The 15,415-nt window shown below is 43.2% G+C and overlaps 1 protein-coding gene across 3 annotated transcripts in view; it reads left to right on the forward strand.

Moving 5' to 3' along the window:
• Positions 1 to 15,415, forward strand: part of PHACTR2 (phosphatase and actin regulator 2) — a gene marked incomplete at its 3' end in the record, with an annotated part of 108,064 nt that overhangs the window by 16,297 nt on the left and 76,352 nt on the right. The gene's annotated exons all lie outside the window — the stretch shown is intronic.

A 15,415-nucleotide genomic window follows, 5' to 3' on the forward strand; every position in this document is an offset into this window, starting at 1 on the left:
TTGCTTGTTGTACCTTTTGTAGCTTTTTTTCCCACAGCTATGAGCACAACAATGAATTTAACAACTTCCCAGCTGGTGGGAACCAGAGCCAACCCTCTTGCTGTTGTAGGTGATGTCAACATTCTCTGGTGGTTCCTGTCTTTAATGGAGGGCCTTTAAGTCCCATCTGTGTCAGCTGGTCTCCTGGTCACACAGCCCTTGTTGTCTCGAGACCACGGGGAATGCAGGGATCTATTTGGATGGGGGGTCTGGGAGTCTGTTTTATAGTGTGTTCTTGGTTTCCTGGAGACTTCTGCAAGAGGACAAAAAAACAAAGATCTTTCAAAGAAATTTCACTGCCCCAAATATTCTGGGCTGTAACCCATACTCTCTTTTCATTCCCTCAAACTTTTTGTTGGCCCCATTTCTACTGGATCGAATTTATTATTTCTGTGAACTCCAGCCACACGAATACTCCAAGAGGTTGAATTACTTGCCTAAGGTTAGCAGTTAGGAAATGAAAGCTCGGGTTATTCCATCTAAATCTTTCTGGGTTTGGAATCCCCGTCCTCCCCGACACACACACACACACACACACACACACACACACACACACACACACACACACACCGCCTTTCTCACAGGTCTGTGTTTAGACTAAAAGTGATCATCTCTCATGGTTTTTTAAAACATCCAAAGTCATACTGGGTTGCCAAGTAGTTGAAGGATTAAGGAAGGCAGACCATTCATTCACTGGCTTCTTTGGGCACTGCAGGGCTAAGCGGCAGCAGGTTTACTTTCAGGATAGCGGAGGTGGTGAGCTCTGCTGAGATTGTCAGAAACCCTGTGCTGATGTTAGTCTGCAAGCACGACATTGAGCCCATTACATTCTAGTTACACAATTCACCACGGCCCTGGAACAGCTTCATCTTGGAGATCAACAGGTTTCTCAAGCACTTAGTGGCTTGAAGATCACGTATTGACTTGAGCCATCCATAATGATGGGAAAACGAAATTTTAATTTTAGGTTAAAATACAGTGTACAGTCGGGAGATTCGGAGTCTCCTGTGTGGTGCCAAACAAAGCAGAGAAACAAAAACAAGGCAGAACCCATCTCCACTTACATGGACAATTTCATACATGAGTTCTGGATTTACATAATTTCCATCCCTCCCTCTCCCACTCCAATTCTTTCTAGCTTCTCTTTTCTTCTCTTTTCCTTTCTTTCCTTCTTGTTGTTTCCAGACAAGGTTTCTCTACATAGCTCTGGCTGTCTTGCAGATCACTATATAGACCAGGCTATCCTGGAACCCTCCTGCTTCTGCCTTTCAAGTACTGACTTCTTTCTAGCTTTTGTTTTTTTTTTATCATGAAGACACCTTTTTTTTTCTGAGTCCCCTCCCCGCACCCCCCCCAGTTAGAAGAAAGAAGGTGAAACCGGGGAATTTGAGCCGTTCCTTGGGCATGTCTAGGAAACCTTGGAGTTGTCAATGTTATGGCTGTGAATCTGCTCATGAAGAAATTACCGTTTAGCGCTCCCCGAGAGGGGAAGTAGAGATTTCTCAGTAGAGATCCTTCTGGATGCTTTTCAGTGATTAGCCTTTGATGAAGTGTCTCCACATTCCTTCCTAAGCAGCAATTAAGCACTTGTTCACCTGAAGAAGTGTGTCAGCCAAGTTTAAAGCTTTCTTAAGAGCATTTATCATCCTTCCTGCTGTCTTTGATAGTTTTCCAGTTTCAGACATTAGTGTTTGTTACATTATCTTTCAAAATATTTTGAGTTCTACAGGAACACACCGTTGGGAATAATTTTCTCTCAGTGAAAAAACCTGAAGCCCTGATAAAATAAGTCGTGACCTAGTTTGCCAGGCCCCGGGAATTATCTGCCATATTTCCTCTCTGGGTTAGGTAATTATTTATAAACATTAACCAGAATTTTCTGTGACGTGGGTGCAGTATTGAAGGCCAGGGAAAGCCTATTTGGATCCTGACCTGACAGGTCTAGATGGTAAGGGTATTTTGTCTTTCTCAGGCCCGTGGCTGAGGAGATGGCTCATGGTAAAGCGCTTGCTTTGCAAGCGTGGGGAAATAGAGGTCAAACCACAAAACTAATGAAACAAAAAACCCAAAAAGCCAGGAGTGGCCACACCCACTGGAAATCCAGTTCTTGCCAGTGGGGGCGGGGGGGAATGGGTATGGGATGGGTATGAGCATCCCTGGGTCCCATTGGCCACACCAGCTTTGCCTAATTGGCTAGAGTGTTAGACCCTGTCTTCAAAAATAAAGTAGATGGGTTACAAGCTATCTCCAACTGACAGCTGCCCTCAATGAAAAAAAATCAGTTTTGTTTTCAATAGAGTCTCACTAGCTATACAAACCAAACCTATGCCCCATGCCCAGCAGTAGCCGGCTAACACAAAGCTAACACAAAGCTAACTCGATGGCATTTTGGGAGATGTTTTGCCTCATAATGCTATTTGGACTTTTTTTCTTTACCTTTAGAGGCCTTTTGCTTTATGGTTTCTCCTATTATGTTTTTATGGGGTTTGTGTGTGTATACATGTTTGTGTGTGTGTGTATACGTGCATGCATGCATGTGTATGTGTGTCTGTATATACGTGCGTGTGTGTATATATATGTGCACATGTGTGTATATGTGTATATATATGTGCATTGTGTGTATACATATGTCTGTGGGTGTATGAGTGTGTGCATGTGTATACGTGTGCATGCATATGTGTGAGTGCAGTGTCTGTGTGTATACATGTGTCTGTGCTTCTCACGAATTTCCTGTGTTTCTTGTTTCATCCTATTCTGCTTTATTTATTTATTTTGTCTTCTAAAGAAAGAGAGAAGACGGGGCAGGGTAGGGTGGGTAGAGAGGTGGCGCCGATGGGAGCTGAAGAGGGGAAACGGTGATCAGAATATATTGTATAGAAAAATTATTTTCAGTTCAGAAGTCATAAAAATAATGTGGATACCACTTATAATCATGATATTTGAGGCTGATCTGGCTTGCCTGTGGACATGTCTGCATGCCTGACCCTTGGCAAGAACACACACATTTTAGAGAAAGGAGATGACTTTTTTCCTTCTCCTTTTTCACTTAGTAACAACTTTCTAAATTATTTGTATGTCTTTTTAAAATGTCAATGAGTTGCATCTAGCCACTTGTCAGTTTCAGTTGCAGACGGAGTCCCCAACTTTCTTATAGATATTTAGGGTGCCTTCAGCATTGAAATTCTTAACAAACACGCCATGAGAAAAGAATTTTGGAATGATCCGGTTACCTGGACGATGTCCAGATCGGATTCAGGGGCTTTCTGTTTGGGGTTATACCCAAGTGCAGCTGGTACAATTTGTTCATCAGAGTGCTCCCTAAACCCACACATTCATTTTAAAGAAAGAAGCCAGAAATGAGGTATGTTGCAGGCGGATACCCTTAATGGCTACACCAGAGGGGGGAAAGACCAAAATCAGCAGTAAAGGCACATTATTATAAGATGGCTCTTAATTGGTGGGGTTGTTCCTCCCTCTCAGAAGAACTAGCTGTATACACTATGGAATGTTAATCCCTTTCTGCTACTTTTCAATGGCTTCCTGTTTAATTTGAACAGGGTATTTCCCCACCTGTTAGGCAGCGTGATGAAATTAGGCTAAAGCCCTTGAGTAATTTTACTCCAGCTCATGACTCATAGTTTGGAGCCTGCTTCGTTGTCTTGCCTGTCCTGAGAACCCTCAGTAGCCTCACTGTGGGCCCAGCAGCAGTATCATGTGCCTGCTCTCCTGGAACACTATAGGTCTACCTCGAGTGACTACTTGGCTCTCAACATCCTCCCTTGCTGGCTGGTTCTCAGCTTTCTGGGGCAGAGATCCTGCCTGCTGAGGAAGGATCTCAGCATCCTTGTCCCTTCTCTGTAAAGAGTCACTCGATAAATTAATCATGATGAAAGTCTTCCATTCGTAGTCACCACTTCCTTCCACATTTCCATCTTTTTGTAGATGTCTTCCTTTTCTGGTCAGCCCCAAACCCGGCTTTCCCTGGTAACTGCTTTCTAGCAATAATCCTCCCTCAACTTTTTATTACTATTTTTTTTATTTGCTTTCCTGGCTTTCATGTACTTGACGATGGTAGTCTTGAACCCACTATGGAGCTAAGGACAATCTTGAACTTCTAATCTCCCTGCATCCTTTAGATAACTGGTATTGCTGGTGTATGCCACCATTCCTGGGTTCTGTAGCACGGGGGATGGAGACCAGAGCTTGTGGCAATCATACGAGGTTAGTCATGTAGGGCAGTCCTATGAGAAAGGGCAGAACTGACCTCTCCGAGGCTCTCCATGCTACATGCTACCATTTTTCTTTGGGGCTGTGTACATCTTCCTGTGAAGTTGTGTCATCTGGTGAGTATCCCTAAGCTGCCTTTGCTGACATTGTCTCCTGATTTCCTGGTTACCTCATACTCCACAGATGAGATTCAGAGTCTCCCCCACCACTGTGAGTCTTACCACCCTAAGGACCGTGGTCTCCCTTTGCCCGGCATGTGGCTGGCCTAGCATCCTTCTTAGCACAACTCTGTAGCCCCTTTCTCTGGACTTTTTTGCCTCTCCAACCCCGTGGCCTTCTCTTCAAACCATGCCTTTGCTCCCGCGCCCTTCACACTTTATGCACTTAAACAAACTGCAAACAGATCTCTTCCTGGGCTCAATCATCATCAGTGCCAAAAAAAGTTCAAGGTTTCTTATTGCATAAAGCTTACTTGTTCCCAATGTAATTGTTTCTCTGGGTTTATCTTCATCCCTCTGCAGCTGCTTTTGTTTGGAAGACTCCACCAAATTCAACTCCAACTTCTTGCCTAGTGTGTCAGTAATGCAGTTCTAACTGTCTTTGGATCTCTTCCCCCAAATGTTCTGCCAACACCTGAGGTTCATGGGATCTAAACACGGCCTGACATCTCCCACACTCTGCAGAGGTTGGGGCCGTGGAGACCTCTAGGCAGTTCCTCTTCTTCCTCTGCTGCGTCCCTGGGACCCATTCATCATTCACAGCCCTGTTCCTTTTGCCTCTCCAAGTTCAAATGCCTGGATTGCTTGCACTCATCTCTTAGGCTGAACTACAAGGATATAAATCTGGAGCCTTGGGACTCTGCATGACGAATCGACATAAATTCTCCTCTGTGGGATCTATCTTCCAGCATCCTGTTTTCTCTCTATATGCCTGTAAAGTTCATGTCTGTCTCCAGGAAATAATCCAGTTTTATGTGTGGCCACCCATTTCTTAGTAGATACGTGCTTTGGGGACTTGATGAGGTTGCTAGGTAATATAGTTGGGGATGATAGAAGATCAACAGAGAGACAGACAGATAGATAGATAGATAGACAGAGACATACAGATACATACACATACATAGATATATAGATAGATATTATAAAACATTTTAAAAGAGAGATCTTATATACTTTTCTTTTGGCTGGTCTGTTGATATTTATGTCCTGTTCATGCTCTGGGGAACTTTTCATGATTTTGTGTGAATTGAAATTTGGCCATGGTCTTTACAATGATGTTATTGCACTAGATTTTATTTTTAATTATGTAATTTTTGTTTATTGAAATAATGTGGATTGAACCTAGGACCTTTTACATATGAGGCTGGCATTCTACCGCTGGTCTACATCCCAAGCCTGTACACGTGTGTGCACGTGTGTGCACATACACACACACACACAGACACACTTGCCTGTAGATGCCATTGTCGTATGTCTTCATCACTATGTGTGTACTGTACTTTCTGAGACAGAGTCTCTCACTGATCTAGAGATCACCTATTCTGCTATGCTATCAAACAAGTCCCAGAACTCCATCTGCCTTCACCTCCCGGTGCTGGGATTCAGGGGCGCAGCCACACCCAGCTTGAGTACTGGAGATCCAAACTCGGGCTCTCAAGCTTGTCTAGCAAGCACATTCCTTGCTGGGCAATGTCCCCAGCCCCTTCCCCATCCTTTGTTTCCTTTCTATTTTAAGATAGTTTATCACTAAATCGTCCAGACTACTGTTGAACTCAGTCCGTAGCCCACCAAGAATTTGAACTTGAAATCCTCCTGGCTTCCTGTGTATCTGTGATTATATATCCACATCACCAGGGCTACATTTTTTAAAAATGTAATAGTTTATATGTAAGACCTCTCATTTTCTCCCCTAATTTTCATCCATCTGTGTGTGCTCAGCCTAAACAGGGGGATCATTATCCTCAAACCAATGAGGTGAAATTCTGTCTTACTTGGCAGATTGTCCACAAAGCATATGCAGAATTTTTCTTCCTTTTCCCAAGCATAGCAATCCTTCGTTCAGAGCAGACTGTGAGTCGTTGTAGATGGTAGGGGCCTGCGGGTAGCAAGGTCAGAGTGGTTGGTTCCCGTCTTAGTTTTTATTCCTTTAACTAACTTCTTGTTCCTGTACAAACCCCTCATCTGTCTGGAAAGAAACCTTTGCTTGTGGTGGTTGTAATGGTTTTCAAGAATTAAAATACTTTGTGTTTTCATTAAAGTTGATTTCTTCCATTTGCGAAATGACCCTCTGCCCACTCAATCAAAATTCCTTTAATCCCCATACATGAATGACTGTATTTAATCTGTGAAATATCCTCTAGCACGTCTCGGGGAAGCTGTGCATGTCTGCGAATCAGGATGTCACACAGCTGCACAAACAGACTATTCTACACTTTGGCCCACAAGTTTAAACTCTGGGTTTTTCTGTCAGTGCTTACAGGCAGATGGAAGTCTTTAGTTGTGTTTCCCTTTGGGAATTTAGAAGGAATGGACGCTTCTGGTTCTTTTTTTTTTTTTTTAAGCTTAAAAATTGATGGTATTGAATTTTTAGAGTTAATTTTATAATAAATAATGATTCTCAATGAATCCACTGAATGGAAAATGAAGAAGAAAATGTCTATTAACTTAAAACTACACTGTGCCTGTAACAAGTGTGAATGAACTGAGGTGTCATGGGACTCTGAGAGATCGAAACAGTACCTTCCCCAATTCTGGAGAAGTCCAAGTACATAGCCGACAGCAAAAGTGGGTTATGATGCACTCTCTAAGTTTATAGCTTATGTTATTTTGAACAGAGATCTATTCTCTCCCATAACAGCACTCGCTTCCCATTTTATGTAAAGGACATGCTGGAGGCAAACCAGAGCTCTGTCTTAGCAGCTCTATGACCTTGGACAAGTCACCTGATTTCTCTGGGCTTCTCCTTCCTCTTGGACTAAACGGGACAACGTGAATAGGGCCTGTTCCCTGTTCTGTTATGATGAGCAATGAGTGGATCCATGGGCGCTCAGAGCTGGTCTTCAGTGTGACTTCGCCAAAGCGAGTGGAGAACCAAGAGAACCCTGAATGGTTGGAGAGGCACCGTGACGTCACTTAGCCAGTCTCCTAATTTACAGTGTTGAAAAATCAGGGTCCTCTCTCAAGGTTCCGGGGCTGCTGCGGACGTAGCTGAGTTGGCCTGGGATCCGGATCTCCTCTCTCTGGCTTACAGTCCGCCGTCCCAATTTCGTGATCAAAATCCAGAGCAGTAACCGAGATTTATTGGCTGTCCGGGTTGTGCAACGGCTGCTTTGCTTTCTGGTTTACAGTTGGCTGCTTTGGAGATACCAGGACATGCTTCTGGTTCGCTGAATGTGCTCGGATAACCTAATGCAGACAGCCTGGGGGAGGGGATGTTCCCCCCACCCACTGGGAACCAGATGAAGGGACAATTTGCATCTGCCATTTATGTGAAGTTCAAAACGCTCCCGTTTCTCTTTGAACACTTCATATTTAATTATCTCACGTGGTCAAAAACAGGATCTTATAAGTTTGTTCATATTCTCCCATAAATACATTTCCTGTGTCTATTGTGAGCCCAGCCCAGTGATCGTGATACTGATAGCAAGAAACTTTGAGTTTGCACTGGGTTGTGTTAAAAGCTCAGCCATCCTGGGTTCATTCCCTGCAGGGTAATTGTTCCCTCATCTTAATGGCCCCGGGTCCCAGTCCTTCCTAAGGAACTCAGCTGGAGTTGGTTCCTCCCTCCTCTGTGTCCACTTTTGGTTTTGGTTTGCACAGCCCACTAGCTATGTCTGCCTCCTCAGCAGAGTGTGAACAGTTTCAGGAACAAAAAGCTGGCAGGCCCTACCGGCTCTGTGATCTCCCCGGATTTTCCAGGTACACAGCCCTGAGTTGAAGCCAGCCTTGTGAGGAACTGGGTGGGATGACTACTGTTAGAGGCGAGTAGCTATGACTTAAAATCCAAACCCTGACATTTAACCCCTGTGCTGTTACACCAGGGAAGCTTTTATATTACTTACTCGTTGTATCTTTAATCTTTGTCTTTTTTAACATAAACACGTACTTACCGAATGTCCCATCCCAAGTTGGGTTTTCAATCTCTGAGGCTTTCTCCCTGTTTCATTGCAGAAATGACACCCTCTTTCCATGCCTGGCTCCCAAGCTGTTGTAAAAATCAGCCCAGATTATTGTGGGTGAAGCACTTTGCTGAGTTTGTGGCAAATAGTAAGTGCTCAAGAAATATGGGACATTATGAGTTCTGTTATTATTAATAAGGCACACAATACTTCTGGCTCTCGGGAGAGCAGAAGAACCCAATATGGGCCAATGAATAAATAGCTCGAGCTCTCTGCTTCTCAGAAGCCTGGGGACAGAAGCAAGAACCTTGGGGTTTCTTTTCCTTAGTTTTCCAAGTCTTATGGGCAGTGATGCTGCTTGGTTGTTACAGAATCAATTTCAGCCCTTTGACATTGGCTGCTGAGTGTCAAAACTTTATCATTAAAATGACCTCACTGACTAAAGATCAAAAGACAGGGAGACTTTTTATCCCAAATTTGTCAGTCTGTATCAACTGTGTGTGACAACCACCCTTGCATGGATGGCGTGCCCATGCGTGTTGGGGGATGAGTTTGAAATCTCCCTTCTTTACTTGGCCTCTCCGTAACTGTGACTAAGTACTTTCTGATGTGGTGTGGACAGTGACCCCATTCTCCACTCTTATAGAAATTGTTGACTACCACTTAATTGGAGTAAGTCATGTGCTAAAACGTGCTGAAATAGCAGGACAACAGTCTTTAAATACCCTCAGTGCCAAAATACTGGGAAATGAAAGTGTTGGGGAAGGGAAGGAAGGCGGGCAACTGGAAAATGTTATTTCCCCAAAATCCTGGGGGCAGGAACCTTCAGTGTACCCCACCCCGTGCCTCTTAGAGCAGAAAGGACCATAAAAATACAGATAAGTGTATCTACCCCGTGGGTGAGTATGATACATTAAAATGTAACTTGTCTTTTAGAACAGATTTGGGGCTCAGTGGGTAGTAACAAGGAGAGCTTGTTACATGAGCATAAGTTTGAACGTCCCGCACCCACATAAAAAGGGGACATGAGGGTTTGTGCATGGACCCCTAGCACTGTGGTATGCAGAGACAGGAGGACCACTGAGGCGTGCTGGCTGTCAGCCTAGCCCTAGGTTCAGGGAGGGACCCTGGCTTAAGATAAGACAGTGATGACAGAGCAGGCACCCGGTGTCCACCTCAGGTCTGAGCGTGTGCACGGGTGCACATAACCACACACACTGAAACCTGTAGACACAGACATGGATGGTTCTTTTTAGATAAAGGAATAGTTCCAGGTTTGCAGAAAGCAAGGGAAGATGTCCCTATTCTCATATATTGCTGTATTTCCCCCTCTTGTTCTTAGTTTCTTGTGTAGGTGATAATCTTATTACAACCAAAGGACAGACAGTGGCAGCTTCTGACAAGCTACAGTTTATTAGAATCCCAACAGTGGTTCCTTGATGTCACTGTGTTTGATGGGGGATCCCATTAAGGGCCCATGTCATGGCCTCTCCCTGTCAGTTACTCAGACCCCATTTGTTTTTAATTACTTTGTTGGTCTGAGGTGCATCCGTCAGGTCTATCAGAAATGTCTCTCAACATGGCCTCCTGACATTTTCTCATAATGTCCCTGGCTTGTGGGTTTTGAAGATCCAGAGTGATCACAACACACGAAGGATGCTACTGGTAAACACGATCTATCACAGATGACAATGACCTTGTTCACCTTGGGTGAGATGATTCAGTGCCCTTGATTATGAAGTTAGCCATCCTCCATGCTTCTGCTCTTCAGAAGGGATTGCACTGTGGTAACATTTAAGCCATGGGAAGGAAGGCTCATCTGTACCAATTCCTTTGCCCCAAATTTATTTAATGTTTATTTGTGTAATTATGGACCCATAGATAATTATTTTGTATTTTGGATTACAAGGTAGTACTGTATTATTTACTTTGCCCAAATTGTTCAAACATTTGGCTTTGAGTTCCTGCCCATGTCTCTCTGACATCCACTGTTCAGTTTGTTTAGAATATCCCCTTACTTCCTATCAATATAAGATGCTAAGGGCTCATCTAATATTTCTGTGTCCCAACCCCAGAAGTAACCATTTCTGTACAGAATGGACTTTTTGGTTTTCCCTTTATTGAAGAACACTATCAGACATAACAAGAAAGAACATATAGGAGCATCTGGTGGCATGTATGTCCATGCTGGCAGTCTATTTACTGTCTTCCCATCGTGAAAAGCATGAGCCTATGCAGTTAGGTTTCAACCGTCATTGGTGTCATGGAGAGCATTCTACATTTCCACTTCTCTATCTGCAACTTCCACCATCAGCCATCCACTTGCTTCCATTTGTAGCGTCTCACCATATGCATACAGAGCTTCTAACCTGTGCCCAGATGGGGTGTTCTATAATTGATTCCTTTTTCCTTCTTCAGTGGTCATTCATCTTACTTCCAAGGAAGGGAAAAGATTTGGTTCAAACTAATGTAAACTGTGATTATTGATGATGAGGTCAAGGATGGCCCATGGGCTGGCCACCTTATACATTTTCATCATGGATGGTTTGTAGCTTGTAGCATCCATTAACTGTGACTTTTTTATCTACTTGGTCTATCAGTCGGCCCTCATGTATGATGGCGCATGTATGGAGCCATTACTTCACTTAAAGAGGCATGTAGTTAAATCCTCCCTAGGACTTTGTAAATGGGGGAGGGGTAGTTGAACCTTTGTGCACCATGTCTGCGTTTTTTTTTTTTTAACTGAGTGCTCTGTGAGGTAGACTGCTGTGGAAACACAAAAAGAAAACATGGCAAAACTCTATTGCCATCATTTTACTATAATCATGACGATCGAACAGCAATACATGTCTCCAAAGCCATGTTTCAAAATAAAGGAAGGTTTGCTTATTTTTGTTTTTGCTTTTTAGCTTTCTCAAAGTGTGGGCCTAGCAGAATGTAAATACCACATATGATCCCTGTCTGGTTTTGTTATTATTGGATTTTATAAATGCATTCAACTTCACCTGCAAGTATTTAAGGGTATTTAGAGAAAGCTGAGACCATCTTTTTCAATGACTTTTTCACAAGGTGGATGCCAGCTTGCCCAACGTCAGCACCAGGAGATCTTTCACTGGGGCTCTTTTCTGAGTGACCTTTCAGTTACTAGATTTATGAATGGAATACTGTGCCTCATTTTCTCAGTGACTGAAATGATTGTGTGTGTGGAAAATGGGTGTCTGACATATCATAAAACACTAAATATTGTTTTTAAAGACCTATAAACTCTTGCACTAAATAGTTGGCCTTGTCTAAGAAGCTCTGTCTGTTCTTAGGTCTCAGAGCAAAGAACACCGAAGTTCACAATTTTAATGTAGCAATTATGTAGCTTCATTAATTTTTGTGAGTTATGTGGTCATGGCTGTGCTAAGGTTGCTTGAGTTTCTGTTTAACTTAAAATAAAGACCGCATGTGCTCTTTGAAGCCTTACCAGTTGGTTAATGTGAGGAAGCTCAGTGGTATGGGCTGACTTTACTAGGAAATAACGCATGCATAGAATCTCCATCTTTAGGGAGGGAGTGGGAATGCAAGACAGCATTTCAAAATATGCCGTCTTTAAAAATGTAAGTTTCTAGTGTGAACCAGAAGGAAATAGTGAACAGGAAAGTGGATCTTTGTTGTATGTGATCTGCTCCTGTGAGGAGGTCGAGGAAAAGGATTATGAGTCTGAGGCAGGCCTGGTCTACATAGACCAGGTCTCTCCCACATAAGATGGGCAAAGAAAAAGAGAAACAACAGGAAAGGTTGTGAAGATTAACTTTGAAGACGGCTAGATGGGGCTAAATGGGAGGGAGCCCTCCCCCATGTGCAACCACAGGCTCTACTGGGCTTAGATGGAATATTGACAGAAAGTCCCTAAGGGGTTTCTGACGATAAGTTTGTTCAGAAGAAGAAAGAGAAGTATCAGTGGTGCTCCCGATCTCTAGGCGCCTGGGAAAGATTTATTCTGCCCACACCTCCCCGGGCCCATCATGCTTTAAGAGAATCGCAATGGCGTTTGGCCAACAGTGCCATCATACGGTGTCTAACGGCAAAGGTGGTTTTAAATAAGAATCTACCAATTATAAAAACAAGTGGATTCACTCTGCTGGGGGGGGGGCAGGCACAGAAGCATGTGATTGTGCACACTCACACGTGCACATACCTCTGTGTCTGCTGGGCCCCGGCCTCTGCCTTTGGTACTTAAGATAAAGGAAGGACTGAAGGTGAAGAGAAGACAGTGTCATTTGTTCCCTGTGCAGTCATCCCACGCTTCCTGTTAACCTCTGCCAGCAAGAAAATGGATGCTTTTGATTTTTTTTTCACTTTTACTTTATTTTTACTTACAAGTGTAAAACAGACTGAGCCTCACTGTGTCGGATGGAAATCCTGATTTGTATAGTGTGACAAAGAACCAGGTATGTGGTCTGGATGATGAGAGTTCCTCTCTGGTGTAAGAAAGTAAGAATGAACACGGCGTTGGTCTGTAGCCACAGAGATAAATTTCAGATGAAAGTGTTAGTTTCTCTGTTTGCACAAGTCAGCTCATCTAGATAGATAGATAGATAGATAGATAGATAGATAGATAGATAGATAGATAGATAGGTTTTTTTTTAATAACATCCAATTGTTCAAAATTGATCTTTTCTGTGAGATTTTGATATCCAGACTCTTGAGGAAGAAAAAGCTCACACTCTGCTTCCTCAGTGGGTTGTCCTGAGGCGCACAGTAGGCAACTGAACAGGAATAGAAGTGAAGGTTTTACTTTTATGCTGAGGCTTCCCTTTGACTTAGGGTACAGACCCCCACCCTTCCTTCTGTAGGGTCTAGCTGCAAGTGGGGTTAGGGCCACTTACAGAAGCCTGTGGTACCTCTGCCTAGGTGGCACCTGGGAAACAGAGTCAAAATCATAAGAGTGAAGGGTGGGACTTGCCATATGTAATTGGAAGGAAAAATGCATGCAGACTCAGCTGTCTACATGTTTGTAACCATTGATTGATGTCGTTCATTCAGTTTGGAATTTTCTTGGCTCTCGATATGTCAGGGGAATTTTTTTTTTTAAAACCAAAGCTTGAACTTTTTAAGTATTATGTCATGAGATTCCACATCTTATTTCAACCGTCTGCTTCTGTTGACTTCATCTCACACTTGTGCAAGCGAGCAATGAGTGCCAGCTTGCCACTCATGCACCGAGGTGAAAATCCAGGTTCTTGTTGACACCGTGTATATGGAGGTCCTCATTAATATCCAGCAGGGGTAGAACTTCCAGTGGACAGGGTTTGACACAGTCACAATTGCCGCCTAAGGTAAACATCTAGGCTCTACACACAGCCTCCACTGTCATTGTAGGGGACACTTCCTTACCTGCTAGTAGGCATGACTGTCTTGTTTTGTCTTCCGTTAGCATGGCTCTGGCAGGGGTAACAGGCTCCTTGCTGGAGAGTCATGAGAGTGAAAACCTCATTCCTCCTGTGTTTAGCTTTGCTGGAATGTATGATCACGGTTTCCTTTGTGGTGTTTGGACAGAGCACAATAATTGTCATCTAAACTTTTCTGTCTTTCCAGGCTGTCTTTTCCCCCCACCTGGTAGCTAGAGAGAACAGGCTTTTATTGAGGCCTTTTGGCCCATGCCCACTGGTCTATCTGGTTTGTTAACTTCTTCAGCTATAAAAGTGAGAGGTGTAGCCAAAGTCCCCACAGCACCCTGTTTTGGGGGTTCTGAGAACTTACGGTGGTTTGCTTTTTCTCTACTTCACAATCATCTTTTTGAAACTCAGCAGCACACAGGGTTGCCGTTGCTTTCCAAGTTTGTACTTAAGAAAAGGAGTAGAAGGAAAAATATCTCCCTTGAAGCGGAAGTGCTTGCTTTAGAATTGTCTTATTCCTTGTTCCTTCCCCAGATAGTTTTTATTATAAAAAGTTCCAAAACTGTACAGAGATTAAAAACATTTCATCATAGGCACCATGTCTTTACAATGTTTTGCTATGGTTGGGTATTTTTAATCATCTGCTCATTTCATCTGCCTTCATAGGGTTTTACTGCTGTGAACAGACACCATGACCAAGGCGACTCAGAGAGATGTTTCATTGGGGCTGACTTACTGTCTCAGAGTTTCAGGCCATTGTCATGGAGGGAAGCATGGCAGTATAAGGCAGACATTGTGCAGGAGAAGGAGCTGAGAGTTTTACACCTTGATTGAAGACCACCAAGAGGAGACTCTCTTTCACACTGGGTGGAGATTGAGCATAGGATGAGACCCCAAAACCCACCTTCACAGAGACACACTTGGTTCAACAAGGCCACACGTACCCCAACAAGTCTACACCTCCTAATCTTGCCACTCTCCATGAGCCAAACATTCAAACACTCGGATCTATGGGGGCAGGGAGGGTGAGAACCTGTTCAAACCACCACACCATCTATTCATCCATTCATCTTTGACAGCTGTAATCAGCTCAGCACACGTTAATTGGACTTTAGATGTATGAGCAGTTTTCTATAATCCATCCAGTATTGACATAAATTCTGTCTTTCCCAGTGTCCTGTCTTGAGTTAATCCTACTGGCTTTATTCTTTTGTTTTATTTGGACTATTTTGATTCCTTTTGCCTATATGAAATTGTGGTAAAAATAGAACCTCACCGTGCATTCTCTCTTCTGTGTGGCCTTTTCAGCATGTTATTTCTGAAATGAACTCAGGTTGTTTGTACAGATGGGTCTATGCCATAGTTACATCTAAAGTAACAAGAAAGGGGGTCCATTCAGTCTTGAACTTAGGACAAGTCTTGGCTGTGAAAATTCTATTTGTATTTATTTTCCATCTTAATAGCTTATTATGAAAGTTTCCAAAACTTCAGAGAAGATGAATGACTTCAATGCATCTGCCACTGGGATTCAACACTTACTCTTTTGTCGGTTTGAACTGATAGTGTATTTGTCCAAATACCCATTTTATAAAAAGACCTGGTAAAACCATCGGCTGTCATTGCCTTGGTTTTTACCATTGAAATTTGG

The sequence above is a fragment of the Micromys minutus genome, assembly GCF_963924665.1.
Source record: "Micromys minutus genome assembly, chromosome: 30".
In the NCBI taxonomy this organism is placed as follows: domain Eukaryota; kingdom Metazoa; phylum Chordata; class Mammalia; order Rodentia; family Muridae; genus Micromys; species Micromys minutus.